This window comes from Acomys minous, assembly GCF_964271855.1.
Source record: "Acomys minous genome assembly, chromosome: 8".
NCBI classification, from domain to species: Eukaryota; Metazoa; Chordata; class Mammalia; order Rodentia; family Muridae; genus Acomys; species Acomys minous.
In genome coordinates, this window is record NC_140489.1 from 104,201,944 (window position 1) to 104,218,982 (window position 17,039).

The 17,039-nt window shown below is 51.0% G+C and overlaps 1 protein-coding gene across 1 annotated transcript in view; it reads left to right on the forward strand.

Moving 5' to 3' along the window:
- The first annotated feature begins 284 nt into the window (after window positions 1-284).
- The window catches only part of TOGARAM2 (TOG array regulator of axonemal microtubules 2), a 64,771-nt gene continuing 48,016 nt past the window's right edge, over window positions 285-17,039 (forward strand). The window contains exons 1-2 of the mRNA XM_084791527.1: window positions 285-447; window positions 6,238-6,516. The gene's annotated coding sequence lies outside the window, so the exon portion shown is untranslated. The remainder of the gene's footprint in view (window positions 448-6,237; window positions 6,517-17,039) is intronic.

Consider the following 17,039-nt stretch of genomic DNA (forward strand, 5'->3'; position numbering starts at 1 on the left):
TGCTGTATACAACCCCTGAGATGGAAGGCTTATTTTGTGTCTATGCCTGAGTGTCCATTCGCCTGGGCGGCTGTGTCTCTCTCTGCCTGTCTGCCCGGGGCTCCCAGAGAGCGTGCTCTTTATATTCAACGGGCGACTGACAGGTTCCAAAAATTGATTTATATTCATGGTTACTGTCACCCAGGAGAACAGTGAGAAACAAGGGCCTTTTCTTCCCATTCACATCAACTAGAGCCAGAGCCGAAGACTGTCGGGCTGCTGTCCCTCTGGCTGGCCTGCTCCTGGACAGTGTGGTGGGCTGCTGTCCCTCTGGCTGGCCCTGGCTGGCCCGCTCCTGGGCAGTGTGGTATTCATTACCCCCGCCCCTCTCTTTCCTAGGGAGCCTGTGCTGAGGGCTTGATCCACTGGTGAGCAGCGGCTTGGAAAGGAACCCAGGCAGCATCTCAGGTAATCTGGGAGCTCGGGTGGGCGTGTTTGTCAGGCACTGGGGGAGGGGCTCGAGACCGCTCCAAGAGACTTGGGTTGGTGGCCATTTATTGCTTTGAACTTTGACTGTTGAGGGACATCTTTACCAACTTCCCTGTGGTGGCCTGCTTCCCTTGTTTCTGATGGCAGCTGAGAGGAGAATCGGGATGTTTCTGGGTCTGCTGGGAGAGAGAGAGAGAGAGAGAGAGAGAGAGAGAGAGAGAGAGACAGAGAGAGAGAGAGAGAGACAGAGAGAGAGAGAGAGAGACAGAGAGAGAGAGAGAGAGAGAGACAGAGACAGAGACAGAGACAGAGACAGAGACAGAGACAGAGACAGAGACAGAGACAGAGACAGAGACAGAGACAGAGACAGAGAGAGAAGAGAGAGACCTGGATAAATGTGGATATTGAGAGGGGGCTGGATAAGTGTGAACATTTTCCTCGGGATCTGGTTTTTCTTATGGCCCTAAGTGGTACAATATTTGTATCTGAACTGAATAATACATTTATTATATGGTTACGCTCACGCTCCGGCCAGTTGCCTTGAAAGTTTTGAACTGTATGAGAGCTGAGATTTACAAGAGTTGTTGTTGTTGTTGCTGCTGTTTTCGTTTTTTTAAATCTCTGGTCTTCGGGAATGTTTCATGCACAAACTGGTCTCCATAACTGTGTGGATTTGGAAGTTGCTTCATGCCCCAACCCTGTTGGAGCCCAGCTGCCCCCCAGCCCCGAGAGCATGCTCAGCTCTAGATACACACCGCGGTGTCTACTTCTGTGTTGTCTATGCTTCCTTCTCTGCAGAACCTTCTATTTTTGCTTTCACATTTGTCCTACAGAACTCAGCTGGGCTGGAGCATCTCGCTGGCTCTGGGCAGCCCTGGCCCAGGACGTGATTGGACATGCTGGGAGAAAGCTTAAGAGGAACCTGCGTTTGGGGCCTGTGCCTCCCGTTTCCTCCAGGTTCCAGAATTTCTGATCTGTAAAGGCTCTTGGTATAGATGGGCGAGGGTTGGTGTAGGAAGAGCCCAGATCTACAGCGAATATTCTAGAAGGTTATCTGGCTTCTTGAGCATCTCCAAGGGTCAGGGGGACTGGATCTTTCCATCGAGGGCTGATGTTAGTGCTGTGCTAAGGAGTTGCTCCTTCTCCACTCCAGCTCCTGCAGCCTGTGGCCTTTGTGGCTTGTTATCCTGTCGGTGGCTGAAAGGTGCTCTGTCAGTCCTCTGGGTCCCTGTTCTCCATTTCCACCGTTCCTCATGGGGTGTGTTCTGGAGGCTCCTCCTTGGGCCTAGTCCTGGCTACTTTTATGTCACCTCGACATAAACTAGATGCATTAGAGAGGAAGGTGCCTCAGTTGAGAAAATGCCTCCATAAGATCAGGCTGCAGACAAGCCTGGATGGCATTTTCTTAACTAGTGTTCAAGGGGGAGGGCCCAGTCCATGGTGGATGGTGTCATGCCTGGGCTGGTGGTCCTGGGTTCTATACGAAAGCAGGCTCAGCAAGCTGTGAGGAGCAAGCCAGTAAGCAGGACCCCTCCATGGCCTCTGTATTAGCTTCTGCCTCCAGGTTCCTGCCCTCTTTTTTTGTTTGTTTGTTTTTGTTTTGTTTTGTTTTAGTGACAGACTACAATGTGGACCTATAAGCAGAACAAACCTTTTCCTACTAAACTTACTCATGATGTTTCATCACAGCAAGAGAAACCCTGAGTCAGGCCTGCATGGTCCGTTATTGTTCGTATCATGGTTCTTTATAGACAAAGGTCTTTCCTCTGCAGCTGCTTCTGTTATGCCCAGATCTCGAGACACACCCCCCTCCCCACACCCCAAAGACCACCAGGAGTCTGAAGTCGCATGCAAAAGCAAAGAGCCTTTATTCTGCAGAGATCCAATGCACTGGGGTCCTCACCTTTGCAAAGCAAAATGGTGAGCATGCAGACTTTTTTTTTTTTAAATAGGTAATCAAGGGAAGTTCCAGGGTAGGTTAGGTGATCTTTACTTCTATGTGCACAGATCAAGAGCAAGTGTACGAGTACATCTGGGATTGATTAGGGCTCTGGTCCAGGGCTAGGGGCTCTCTGGACTGGTTCAAACCGGCCCAAACTGGTAGGTGTTCTTGAAGCTACGTGACTCTGGTCAGGAGTTAGGGGCTCTTCAAATTGGTAGCTAAGCAAACTATCTTCCTCAGGCCAGGTGTCCTGGCCATCGCTGATTGGCTGTCTGTTTTGTGTGGTATTTTCCCTGTAACCACTTAAGTTTATTTCTGAGGAGCGGAGGCCCAGATCTTCTCCCAGCTAACAAGAAACTGAAGCCTGCCATGGAGCCGGCTAGATTTACTTAAGCAGGCCTCTTCACTTCCAGGGTTCTTTTTTTCCCCCTCTTATTTTTCTGAGCCCTGATTATGGCATGCCCTTTGTATGACTGTGGCTTGCTGACATCTTTCCCTGGTGTGCCCAGGAGAGTCAGATCTTAAGCAGCCATTTTCCTTTGCACCTGCCCCCAGGCTCTGGCCCAGGCAGGTTATGTCCGACCCGCTTGCTAGTCTTCTGTGTTGGGAATGGCTCTCTTCTGTGTTGGGAAAGGTTCACTGAAGTCCACACCAAAGATGTACTCTGGGTTCATGTGGGTCAGATTAGGTTACTAGTGTGGTGAGCAGGAAGTGCCAGGCTGTCTCCATGTCAATCTCCACATCCTTCCCTCCTCAGCACCTGAGGCTCTCACACAGAAGTCATATTGTAGACTCACCAGGTCTAAGATGAGAAGGCCTTCACCAGTCATTTTTAAAAAGGATTTATTTATTATTTATACAGTATTCTGCCTGCATGTGTGCCTACACACCAGAAGAGGGCACTAGATTTCATTACAGATGGTTGTGAGCCACCATATGATTGCTGGGAATTGGAAGAGCAGGTACATCCCACACTCCTTTGGAGGCAAGCAGTTGGGTTCATAAGCCAGGTCTGAGGGTAGGGGCTATGGTTAGGGTGCAAGAGTGAGATTTGGGGGGCCATGAGCAGCAAGGTTAGTTGGAGGTGGTGCCACATGCCTCTGTCTGTCTCTGCCTGAGAAATGGCACGTGGAAGTGAGAAGGTCAGCCCTCCTCTCCGGCCACTGGAGGTCACCAAAGGAACGAGGCTTTTAGGTATAAATGGCAGTGTGGAAAGCTAAGGAAGGCATGCGTTCATCAGAAACCACAGAGTAAAATCAACGACAGGGTTAGGGGTGGATTCATCCTGTCCCCTTGTCTGGCACTGTGGCCTTGTCTCATAGATTCTTCCTTGTTTGTGTGCAGCTGCTCCTGATAGGTGTCACATGAGACAGACACGAGGAGGCACAGCTCATGCCGTCTACCCCCCTGCTCCACATGCTTCATGTCGTCTCTGGCCATGGCTGGGGCCATCCTGGGCTGTTGTGGGAAAGTCAAGAGGATCAGGACCCCACAATCCACAGTGTTCACAGCCCAGGGTCTGCAGGCTGGAAACAAGGTCTGGTCTTGGGGACAGTGGTAGGTCTCAGGGAAATGGAGTTCTTAGGGACTAACTGTCCCCTCTCTCACTGGAGTCAGATCTCTTTCTAGTCCTATGAGAGCCTGGCTGGTGACACAAGATGTGGCGCAGTCCCTAGGATTCACAGGGTAGCACGTGTGGCTGCTTGGCTGTGCTGGGAGCCGATGCATGAGGGGAGCTAGTGAGGGGATGGTTTTTGTAGGAAGTGGGTAGGAAAGGTTTTCATGTGCAGAGAATGGGAAAAACAAGAGGAGGCTGGGCAGTGGTACCCCAGAGCCTGTCTGTGGGATTAAAAGGTTGTCTTACAGTGTACCCCAGGCGGTGTGCTTACCATGCAGTAGCACATGTGCTCAGGACACCTACATCTTTCCAGGCCAACTGGGGCTACATAGAACCTTTCAGGACCAAATGATCTACATAGAGAGTTAGACCAGCCAGGGCTATATAGAGAGATCCCGTGTCCGAAAAAAGAAAAGGGAAAAACAAAAAGAACGGAGCCACTGTGGGGATGATGCGGCTTCTGCATGCATAGGAAATCCCGCCCCTCACCCCTAGTCTCTCTCTCTTTGTCTTTTTGTCTTTCTCTGCCTCTCTGTGTTTCTCTCTGTCTGCCTGTCTGTCTCTCTCTGTCTCTGTGTCTGTTTGTCTTTCTCCATGAGGGGCAGCCTGTGCTCTCTCCATGTCTCCTATGCCCGACATAGAGTGACTCAGGTTACCCTGTGGGAACTTGGTGCTCCACAGTCCTCAGAGGTTATTGCTTCCAGGAAACAAAGGGAACGGAGCCAGAGGCCGTGAAGACTCTGTGTGTGTGGGGGGCTTGGGGAGGTTGGGGGGCATTGGATGGTAGCTGTAGAGATTCCCATCCAGGGGAGGATGTGTGTTGAATTTGAGGAGGTGCATATCTGCCTTCCTACCTAAGGGACACAGAGTCCTGCCTGTTCTGTGGCTGTTCTTCCCAGATGCTCATGGGTCGCCTAATTTACCAGGCCTCAGTTTCCTCATTTGTAACATTGGGTTTCTTCATATCTGTTTCTCATGGAGAACCCAAATTTAGGCCAGGTCTGGAGGAGGCCCCTCATTTGGGGGCTCTGCAGTCGAGGCTCAGGAATTCAGAGGCAGTCAGCACCTCCCTCAGAGGGGCTTCGTGGGCGCCCTCTGGTGGGACCACCACTCTCTGTAGGTACTTGTTTGTTTTTGAGACAGGGTTTCTTTGTGTAGCCCTGACTCTCCTGGAACTAGCTCTGTAGACTAGGCTGGCCTCGAACTTAAAGATCCACCGGCCTTTGCCTTCCAAGCGCTGAGACTAAAGGCGTGCGCCACTACCAGCACTGGCTAGTTATCTATTCTTTCAGTCAGGCCCCTTTGGAGCTTGTTCCTTAGAGAGGCTCCGCGCGGCCCTTATGAACTACAAAGAGGAAAGCGTTGCACTGGCTACAAGCTATTCAGCAGCTAGGCTTCCTGGGAGCGAGGCAGCCTATGCCAGGCTCCCCTGCTCTGTAGTCTTGTGTCTGTCAAGCTGACTCCTCTCCGAGAATTTGGAGGGGGTCACCTAAAAAATTCTTAGTCTTTGGGTGAGAGGTGATTTTTAGAAAGGCTGTATATAATCAATGAGACCTCTGCTCCTCCCCATGTGCCTTGGAGGGTGGACTGCAGAGGGGCGCAGGAGCAGGGACACACACAGAGTGACGGACTTCAGAGTCCCCAAATGTTGGGCAGAGGAATGTGGCTGGAGGTTGGCACCCCGGCTTTATGTTACAGAAATATTTCTGGAGAGATAAACAGAAGGCCTGTTTTGTTCTAGACAAACCCCATGCTTCTTCCTGGCAGCTTTTTAATCCTAACATTAACTCTATGAGTACCATTTTATAGACGGGGAAACTGAGGCTGAGCAAGGCTGAGTCCTGTTCATAGGGCACGAGGCAGCACCAGCAGAATCAGGGTCAGACCTAGCTGCTCTTGCTGCCTAGCCCTACCTGGCCTTTTGCCTATGGAGGCAAGCTAGTGAGCAGAGGCCCATGGGACCCAGAGGCCGTGCACATTCTGCCTATGGCTCCTGCCCCAGTCTGCTGTACATTTCTTAATGCAGCCACTACACAGGGTAGCCCAGTTGGCTCTAGCATGCTTGTGTACTACCCACCCCTGCCACCCCACCCCCCCTCATGGCCCTAGAGGACAGGTTTGCCGCTGGGGCACGCCCGGCCCCCGGGGGGAACCATAGGGGAAATGAGACCGAGGGGAAAAGTCTTAGCTCTATCTCTCCCCCACACAGGGACTTGGGCTTCTTCAGAGAGCGGTTGCCATGCAGCGGTGTTTATTCAAGAGGAGCCTGGCAGAGAGCAGGAGTGTGCCAGCGGCGGCTGTGGGCTTTCTTGCTCCTGCTTGGACGGGAGGCCGTGTCCTAGGGCTCCAAACCTGGGCCAGGGCCAAGGCAGGCCCGGTGGGTGCTGCCTCAGCCTTGCCTCCCTCCACGCAGGGACAGCATTGTCTCCAGAGAGACTAAGGACCCTGGATTCCTCCACTGACAGGGGGTTGGCCTCTGGATGGAGAGGTGAGAGGGAATAATGCTCACTGAGCTGTTGGGATGGGAGGGCCCAGCCTCTGAAATCCTTCAAAGGGGAGACAAGATCCTGACTCGGAGCAGGCAAAAAGAGCACGGTGAGGGCAAAGGGAAGCTGCGTGACGTCACGGTAGGAGATCCCTGGGCCTCTCTCAATGTGGCCGGACTTGCTGCTGTCTGACTGGTACCAGCCAGGGAAGCAGGGTTGCTCTCGACTACTCCCTTCCCAGGGTTGTGACCTTAGGTAGTGGGTGGCTCTGCTCCTCCTGGCTAAATTCCCTGGGGGGGGGGAGGGGTTGCTGAGAATGAAGGTGCCAGCAGGGGTGGAGACAGTACTGTGCTTGGGGACCAGAGCACCAGTGAAGCTTTGGAAAGATTCTGCTCTGGGTTTGGACTCCGCTCATGCTGGACATGTGGGACACTTCTGAGCCTCGGGTCCCTTATCTGAGAAGCCTCTCCTGATCCTGGTTTTGAGAGTAGAGACAGAGGGGTGGGGGGAGGGGGGGGACACTAGGCCAGCCCATGGGCAGAATGGACCTTTTGTTCTTGAAGCCATCACCAAAGTGGAGATCAGCGTTTCCTGCTCGATCGATTTTGGTCTCCCAACACTGTGTTTCTACTGGCTACCATCCAGGCTGAGGCCCGCACTATTGGTAGGCGATTGTGTTTATTTGTCTTTTTTGAGGCAGGGTCTCGTGTAGTCCAGGCTGGCCTCAGACTTGCTGTGTAACTGAGGATGGCCTTGAACTTCCGGTTCCCCTGTCTCTACCTCCAGAGCGCTGCCGTCACAGGTGTGTGCCACTCTGCCTGACTCTCAGAAGCATGAGGGGTAAACAGGTACCTTCCGTCGGCCTGGGCATCAGTGAGGTAGCCATAGACCATGCTGGCCGCTGGGCCCAGGTGAGGAAGTGACAGGCACAACTGGCTGAAGCTCAGTCCAGGGAGCAGCAGATTTGATTGAAGCAGAGAGAATATGGCGGAGGATAAGGGACAGGAGGATGTCAACCTGGGCTCTAAAGAGACCTCCCCCCTCCCTCTGAAGGGAGTAGTATCCTCCCAGCATTCCCCAGGGCCACCATCATTACAGACAGTGAGGTATACAGTTTATGATCCAAGGGCAGGTTCTGGAATAGCTACAGTGAATGCTGATGGGGCCTCTGCCTACGTCAAGATAGACATCACAGAGCCCAGGCCCATGGGACCTTTACTTGTCCTATCACAGCCACCTCCCTACTTGGGCTTATCATTCACTTTGTAGACCAGGTTGGCCTTGAACTCACAAAGATCCCCCTGCCTCTGCTTCCCCAAGGGCTGGGATTAAAAGAGTGCACCACCGTGGCCTGGCTTCCTAGCTCCGTCTTGTTTTACTACACAGCCCTATCACCCATGTATGCATTCCTGGGGCGGGGGGAGCCCCGCTGACTCTTGCCTTCCTTTTAGTGCTTTGTAAGCAGAGTCATAGCCGGCCGTCTTTTGAGGCCTGGCTTCCTCCACTAGACTCACTGCTGCCATCATCTGTGGCATCCATTGCCGTCTTTTGTTTTCCCTGCCGTGTCATGTGACAAGCCCTCCACAGTGCATCCTTCCAGCTTCCTGGTGAGCCTTAGGATTGCTCTCACATTCGGTGGCTAGCCACCTCACAGCTGTTGTGAACATTCTCACGCTTCTCCCCTGGACTGTGTACACAAGATTGCTTGTGGGTGGACACCCTGGGGTGGAGCTGCTGGTGTGGTGTGCGGACATCTTGAGTTTTGTCAGAGAATGGCAGCCAGAGTACAGGTAAAGGACCGTGCCAGCTTGCTTGCATTCGCTCTCCACTCACACCAGCATCTGGTACCACTTCTCATCTTAAAGTGTGCCAATCTCTGTAGAATAGTGGCCGTATCATATACTGGAGGAATGTGCACCACCCTGGCTTTTCCTCTTCCCCATTTTCCTTTGCCTGTAGGTCTTGCTTTCCTCCACTCTCTACTTTCTTTCTTTTCCTTTTAATTAAAAAAAAAATCTAATTCCTTATGTGCATGGGTCTTAGGATGTCAGATCCCCTGGAACTGGAGTTACAGACAGTGGTGAACTATCATCTGGGTGCTGGGAATTGAACCTGGGTCCTCAGAAAGAGCAGCCAATGCTCTTAACCACTTGAGCCACCTCTTCAGCTGCTACTCTCTGCTTTCTGAGCCCTGCCCGGCATGCAGGTGTGGGCTGCTGCTTTCTCTCTGTTCCCCCTGTTCCTGGAAGGTCAGTCTCCTACCAGCGTTGTTACCTCTCTGCTGTTGGTCTTGGTGATGCTCAGGGCAGTGTCTGGAAGCTGTGATTTCCAGTTGGCCTACTTCAAACCCTTTGGTTCTCAGCCCTACTCATCTTTTTCCTCACCCTGGGATCATTGTTTTTAAAATTACATGTGTTATCTGTATTACCAGTATTATCTGTAGGCCTGGCTAGTGATCAATCAAGACACAGACACTTGTTGTATTTTAAGGTAGCCTTAGTTAACCTGGGGCAGGGCAGATATCAATCCTCTGAACTACCTCCCATAGTGGGGCAGGCATGGGATCCCTGCCTTAATCCCATGCCGTCTGCTTCCAATAACTTCTATCAAGCTACCTCCCATCCATAATCCCAAATACTTGCTAATATTCTTCATCTGGGCTGAATTCTTCATCCATACCGGCCATGTGCTTCTCCTCCAGCTAACTCATGGTGGCCTTCCTCTCTTCACTTCAGGTCTCCTACTCCGGCTGGCAGTCTTTCTTCTTCCCAGAATTCCTCTCTCTCTTAGCCCCACCTATGTCCTTCCCTGCCCAGGTGGGATGTCTTTTTATTAAGCAAAAGGTGAGTCAGATAGAAAGCTGTAATTAGCATCAAAATACACCAGACCACCCCTCCAACAGGGTCTTTGGGAAAAGGACAGAGCTGTAGCCGGAAGTTCCCTGAGGGTCTTGCTGGACCTTTGTCGGGAGCCCTAGTGGAAGCAAGCTGCTTCGACTTTGCTTGGACAGATGTTTTATCCCTTTTCATCTTCTTCTGAGCCTCTGGGAACTGGCACATGCCTTTGGACCACAGCTGGATACTTTGAGCCTCAGAGATAGGCAGAGTACTTGCACAGCCAAACTATGTAGGAGGCACATCAGGTATTGCTGTGCCCTGGTGACCATTGGGGGAGAGAGAGAGATCTTGGTGAGAGCTGGAGAAGGAAGTTGCCCCGTCCTCACTGAGGCCTTGCCAGCTGGTCAGCACCCTGTGTCTGGAAAGGTGTACACCTAGCATTGGCTCCCAATAGCCTGTGTTTGCATTGATGACTGGATGCTGTGTCCCCTCTGAGGTTAACAGCAAATCCCACTCCCTCCCCATAAATTAGAGCTAAAGGAGAAGAAGGTCATGATGGTGGAGTCCCCCATGAGATGATGGGTACCCCACGAGAAGAGACCAGAGAGCCTCTTCCTTCCCTGCTATGTGGAAACACACTAGGAAGAGCCCTTTGCAGCCTAGCAAGTCCCCAGCAGGCCCTGGGTCATCGAACACCTTGACCTTGGCCTTTCCATCTGGAAAGCATGTGAAATTTCTATCTGCTGTCTAAGGCTTCGGCAGAGCAGCTGCAGAAGGCCAGACAAAGAAGGGAAGAGGGTAGCTGATCTCCAACCCTCTCCCAGCTTGAACCGTCATAGCAGGTGCAACAGGTGCAGCAGGTGCAGCAGGTGCCGCAGGTGCAGGCAGGTGCAGCAGGTGCAGGCAGCTGTGATCAATGCCTTGTACGTGTTTGGAGTCATCTCTCATTTATACTGCATCGACATGACATGCAAAAATGGGGCCACACCCAACAGATTTTGAATTTTGTAAACAGGAACAGAAACTAGGAGTCCTGTTGTTATCAGGGTTGTGGCTCAGCTGTGCGTATCCTCCTGTGACTTCGAAAAAGATGCCTCTAAACACCACTAAAAGGCCATAGTAAGTGCACTGCTGTAGTGTCTGCTGTGTGAGTGTTGTCTCCTTAACCATAGTCCTCGTGTGCAGTGCCCAACCTGGACAACCGGGCACAGTATCTGTGCTTGTCACTCGCCTTTGTTGATGTTCATGAGTAGTGTCAATGCTGTGTTCCTGTCCTCATAGGATTATCTATATCCCTTCTGTTTGGTTTCAGTGCTGGGGATCACACCCAGTGTATCATGGACACTGTATTGAGCTACATCCCGAGCTCTTTTGGCCCCATGAGTCTCGTATCAGACTTTCCTAGGTGGGAGGTTGGGGAAGCTGTTCAAATGCTATGGTCCTAGTGATGGGTGCGTATGGCCCTTCTTCCTCCCTCATCTCAGTCACTCTTCCTTCATTCCCCCAGCACACACACACACACACACACACACACACACACACACACACACACACACACAAACACTGGAGGTCACATTCCTTGGCTCTGTGGGGCATTGAAAAAAAGAGTAGGTAAGGTGCTGTTTGTGGGTGTGGGATGTGTGTGGATTCTTGGTGGCATGCTTGGTCCTGTCTCAGGAGGTCACTGCGAGGTTACCAGCCACTACAGACCGTTCTCTTTAAATGAGTCCCCTGGCACCAGATCTGTTGTTCTTTTGAGTGCCCTGCCCCAGCCTGCCAGCTGTCCCCTGCTCAGGACAGAATACCCAGTAAGTATGGCTGTCTGGCTCTGAAGGGAGCATCTTCACATGACCCTTGACCTCAGCCAGGCTGCTGCAGCCTCCCGCCCCAAAGACTTTCAGTGGGCCCAGAGTTCCCCTTCAGGAACTGCCGACCCAGCGGGACAGTTACTAAACAGTGCCCACTGTTGACTGAGGGGGCTAGACACAGCATTCCATGGTGGCCTTTTTCTTTCTTTTCTTTTTTTCCAGCCCCAGGGATTATACCCAGGGCCTTCAAACATGCTGAACAAAATGCATACAGTGACTTTTTATTTTCTATTTTTTATTTTGAGATAGTGTCTCACTAAGTTGCACAGGCTGGCCCTAAACTTTCCCTCATCCTGTCTCAGCTTCCCATGAGACACGTCTTTTAAAAAATTATATATAATTATATAATATATGATTTTATATAAATATAAATTATGTATATAATTTTACACATATATTTAAAATAGATTTACTTTTATTCTTTGACAATTTCATACATGAATACAATGTATAATGAGTCTGTCCACCCCAAATCCCCCAAATCCCCCAACATGTCTCCCTTCTCTGCTTCGTGACCTTTTTAATGACCCTCTGTGTCCACTTGGTGCTGCCTGCTGGAACGCTGACTGCAGCTGCCCACTTGATCTTGTTCAGGTAACCATAGCTGCAGCGACTGCGTGAGCACATCGGCCCGGAAGGCGGAAGGCGTGACTCACAGCTCTCCTCTCCTCCTCCAGCTCCGTGTTTTTCCCTCCCCTTCTTTGATGTGCCTGAGCCTTGAGGAGGCTGACATAGGCGGCTTATTTAGGGCTGAGCACTGAACACCTGTTATGTTTTTTGAACACTCTTCTTCTTCTTCTTCTTCTTCTCCTCCTTCTTCTTCTTCTTCTTCTTCTTCTTCTTCTTCTTCTTCTCTTCTTCCTCCTCCTCCTTCTCTTCTTCTTCTTCTTGAGATTTATTTAATTATTTATTTGAGAGAGAGAGAGAGAGAGAGAGAGAGAGAGAGAGAGAGAGAGAGAGACTGTGTGCACATAGATGGGTACCTGCAGAGGCCAAAAGAGGGTGTCAGATCCCTTGGAGCTGGAGTTACTGGCTGTTGTGAGCTGCCAGCTGTGGGGTCTGGGAACTGAATTCAGGTCCTCTGCAAGATCAGCAAGCATGCTTAGTAGCTGAACCAGCTCTCCAGCCCCTTGGTACTCTTGAAAACCTTGTAAGATAGATGTTTTTAATTCCATTTTGCTGCGAAACGGAAGTTCACAGAGGTTTACTAATGTGCCCGAGGCCATAGAGTCAGCTGGTGGTATGTCTGTTGGCTCCGGATTGAACAGTCTGAAATCCAGTGTGTGCCAGCCTCCGCAGAAACCACTGGCTTTGACTTTTCTGCTGCAGTTCTGTGGCCCTGATCTGCTTACCCAACCTCGCTGAGCCTCAGTCACCTTACCTCTAAGACGAGGGTTAAAACATCTACTGTGAACGAGGTGCTGGTGTGTGTGTGTGTGTGTGTGTGTGTGTGTGTGTGTGTGTGTGTGTGTGTGTAAGTGTGTATTAGGTGCATGTGGAGGCCAGAGGTAACCCCAGGTGTCATTCTGTAGGTATTGTACATCTTGGCTTTTTGAGTCAGAGACTCTATGGACTGAAAGTCGCTGATAGGCTAGGCTGGTCAGCAAGCCCCAGGTCTCTGCTTTCCCTGGGATCACAAGGCCACTGTGCCTGTCTTTTTGTTTTTGTTTTTTTTTTTAAATGAGTTCTAGGGGTTTGAACCAGGATTCTCATGACTGTACAGAAAGCATTTTACCAACCAGGCCATTTCCCCAGGCCTTGCTTTCTACTCCTGCAGGCTGCGAGCTGACCTGCACCTCATGTTGTCTGAGGGGTAGATTGCCTACAGAGTACCATCTCTATCTTATCTTATGGTGGAGGGAAGATGGCAGCAGCAGGCAGTGGGGTGGCTGCTGAGATGCTGGAGGGGGCCCAACTGTGCAGGTCAAGGGGGGCAGATTGTCTCTGAACTGTCTTCTTGCTGGCGTACAAGCAAGTCTCAGTGGGAGGCTGGAGCTCTGAGTGAGTGAGAGGGCCTGGGATGCCTCCACACAGGGTGTGGTGGGTGTGGGCATCGGTCTCCCTGGTAAGGATGGAGGTGACTTGGGACTTGTGTCAATCAGCTTTCCATCATTGTGACAAAACGCTTGGGAAAACTGGCCTGAAGGGCAGATTTTGTTTTGGCTCACGGTTTCTGAAGCTTCAGTCCATGGTCATTGGCCTTCTTGTTTCTGGGCCTGTGGTGAGGCATGTGTGAGGTTATAGGGTGGGGCAAAGCTGCTTGATTCATGGCAGAGGGTAAGAGAAGAGACTGTGAAAAAGGAGCTGAGGTCCCAATACCCCTTTAAAGTTATGCCCTGAATGATCTACAGTCTATGCCCAACTCCTCAAAGGTTCCACTCCCTCCCTCCAAGTACCCCCTCCCTTTGTCTCTAGCCCCTCCCCCATGCAAACCTCCAGGAACTGTCTGCTCATTGCATCAGCATCTTGCTCTCCCACCTGCTCATCGCTCCCTGTCCCCCAGATGCACAGTTGACATTGGATATTTTCCTCAAGCACTGGGCATGTTATTTTTTGACACTGTCCGTCACTGAACCTGGAGCTTTCTATTTGTCCGGACCAGAGATCCTCAACTTGTAGGTCTTGACCTCTGTGGGTCATATATGTATCGTGCATATCAGAGGTTTACATTATGATTCATAATGGTAGAAAAATTACAGCTATGAAGTAGCAATAAAATAATTTTATGGTGTGGGGGGGTGGGTCTCCGCAATGTGAGGAGGTGTATTAAAGGGTCGCAGCATCAGGAAAGTTGAGAACCACTGGATCATTGGCCAGCAAGCCTCAGGCATCTTCTCTCTGCCTCCCCACCTCTAGGATTACAGGTGTTTGCTGCTGTGCGCAGGTGTTTTTATGTGGGTTCTGGGGATTCGAACCAAGGACCTTGTGTTTTCATAGCAACCTTTGTACCAACCAAATCATCTCCCCATCCAGCTGCCATACCTCTGTGAATTGCAGCCACGCTAATGCCCAGATGACCACTAACCAGGGTCAAACCCCGTATTAAGAGGTCATTTCTATTTATAGAATAGATACTGAGGCTTGTGTGTGTGTGTGTGTGTGTGTGTGTGTGTGTGTGTGTGTGTGTGTGTCTTTCTGTAGTAGCAGAAGCTGAGTTTAGAGGCATCAGTACTGTGCTTCCGGTCACACGATGCTCAGGGGCTGAGTGTGATATCACTCACCTGTGTATCTTGGTATCTGGGATGTGGGGGACTGGAGTGGGCCGCAGACCTCCAGCAAAGCTCAGAGATTGGAGTCAGCAGGGTCTTCTCTGGAGGTTTGTGGCTGGGCTGCCTCATGGGAGCAGAGTGGGTGAGGGTTTTGAGGTCTATGTGATCGTACGTGTGTGTGTGTGTGTGTATGTTGCTTCTCACCTTCAGCGAGAAAGAACAAGGCAAGAAAAAGAGTCTTCAGTTCAGCCTACACCCTGCTTAGACTAGCAGGCAGGTCTCAATCCTGATTTTGTTTTTTTATTTTTGTTTTTTGAGACACGGTGTCTCTGTGTAGTCTTGGGTGTCCTCAACTCACTTTGTAGACCAGGCTGGCCTTGAACTCACAGAGATCCTCCTGCCTCTGCCTCCCAAGTGCTGGTATCACAGGTGTGTGCCACTGCGCCCTGCTTGATCCTAATTTTTAAATTTCTGTGTTTGTGCTAGAATCCAGTGCAGCATCTGTAAACTTCAGTTCGTCAAAACTGTTGTTTTCTGAATATATGCTCCCAGGGGGCCACTCCAGGGTCTCTACCATGGCCACTACAGCCTTCCCAGGCTGTGCCTCTGGGTCTCCAGACTCACAGGTCCATTTGCCCCCTCCATGCGTGCATTTGAAATGCCTTTCTCTGTTTTGACCTGTTGACATCTTGAGTCAGGCCCAGCAAGGCTGTTATCCCTGGGTTGATTTCTCAGATAATGGTGTAGTCCCCCTGAGTGCCCACCTGCACAGTGAATGTCCCTTTGTCCCTCCTGGCATGACAGTGAATCCTTACTCTGACTGGCGGGACAATGGTAAGTACGTGCCCCGCCTGGGGTGGCAGTGAGTGTCCACTCCCTTCTCCTGCTCTTACAGAAAGCATTGTTCTTCCTGCCTGCCTGCCAGCAAGTGTTCACACAGAAACATAGGCTTGTAGTGAGCCCTGGAGGAGGCTAAAGGGACATCTGAGCTAGGTATGGTGACACTCCTGAGGCTGAGATAGGAAGATCTTGAGTACCAGGCCAGGCCAGCCTGGGCTACATACTGAGATCCTAGTTCAGAAAAAAACATAATATTAAAAGGGTATGTGTATGAGGTGAAACCTAGTTTGTTGTTTTGTTGTTGTTGTTGTTTTGTTTTGTTTTGTTTTTTTTTGAGACAGGGTTTTTCTCTGTAGCCTTAGTTGTCCTGGACTTGCTTTGTAGACCAGGCTGGCTCGAACTCACAACGATCCCCCTGCCTCTGCCTCGAGTGCTGGAATTAAAGGCGTGCGCCACCACACCCAGCTGATACCTGGTTTGAATTTACCACCCATCTCTTCCATGTGGACACCTATGTCAATGTGCTGTGAAGGGTGGAAGGCTGTCTCCACAGGACTTGCAAGATGGTGTGCGCGAGCATTTGTGTCCTGCCCTTCCTCCCGCAGTTCCTCCGTGCCCTGCTGCCTGTCTCTTTGCTGTTCTCGTTGGGACAGCAGCTTCCTGGGAAACAAGGTGCGCATGGACCTGGCTTTGGCTCCTGTGGTCTGTGAGAGGCACAAGGGTGGTCACACTTTGTTTTTGGGGGCTGACCCGCTCCCGAGCCAATGCCAGCTTTGTTTCCATTCCACTTGAAACCTGAGTGCCTTCACCTGCTGCGTGGGTCACCATGGAACCCTTGTCACCACAGCTTTAAGGGAAGGAGCAGACAATAGTGTTTATTTGAACTGGGAAACTGCGGCTGAAAGTGAAGGAACCAGTCATTGGGGCACTGTGGAGCATAGGGGAGTGAGAGCCAAATCCTGTTCACTAGACTCTACTGGCTGATTCAGCCTTTTGGGTTGAGGTTGGATGACTCAGTAGGTAGAGAGAATAAGACTTTCATGGCCAGAACAGTGCTGTGTACAAACGAGAGGTCAGAAAACTCTACTTAGGGGACAGTGGCTGAATGGCATTTGAGCTAAGCTAAGAGCTGTGTCTTAGGGACAGGATCTTTGAATGCTCACCCTGGGCCTGAGTGGTCTGCCTGGGCTGGTGGGAGAGGGGTGGGAATTCACTCCTGGCTGTCACATGGGACATGGCTTCTTGTCCATTAGCCACCTTGGCCATTCTTGGGCAGGTGCCTGGGAGACCCTGCTCTGTGGATCTTTGGGGACTGAGGGATTGAAGATGCAGAACTAGCCAGGGCTTGCTTGATGGATGTGCCATGGTAAGCTAGATGATGGCCAGTGTTTCCTTTCTGTGAGTCCTCCGGGGCATGGAAGAGCAGGGCTGCCTCAGCTCAGGGACATTCTGACTTCCAGGAGGGAACCTGTGAGGACAGGTCCTATTCACAAAGCGTTGCAGCAGCATATGCTGTGCTCTTAGGGAACTCCAAATTGACTGTTTAAAGAGGAGAAACTTTAAGTAACACTGAGGCATCAATAACTCCCTTGGGAGCCTGAGGTGAGAGGGACGGAGCAAAGCTCTTACTATAGGATGAACCAGAACTGTAGCCCCTGGCTCAGTCCTGTTTGAACATCAAAAATCACTTTGGAGTTAAAACATCAGGCACATCTTTGTAGCCTGCTTACTACAATAATCCAGTGAGGAAGGCCGGCATGGTGGGACCTCA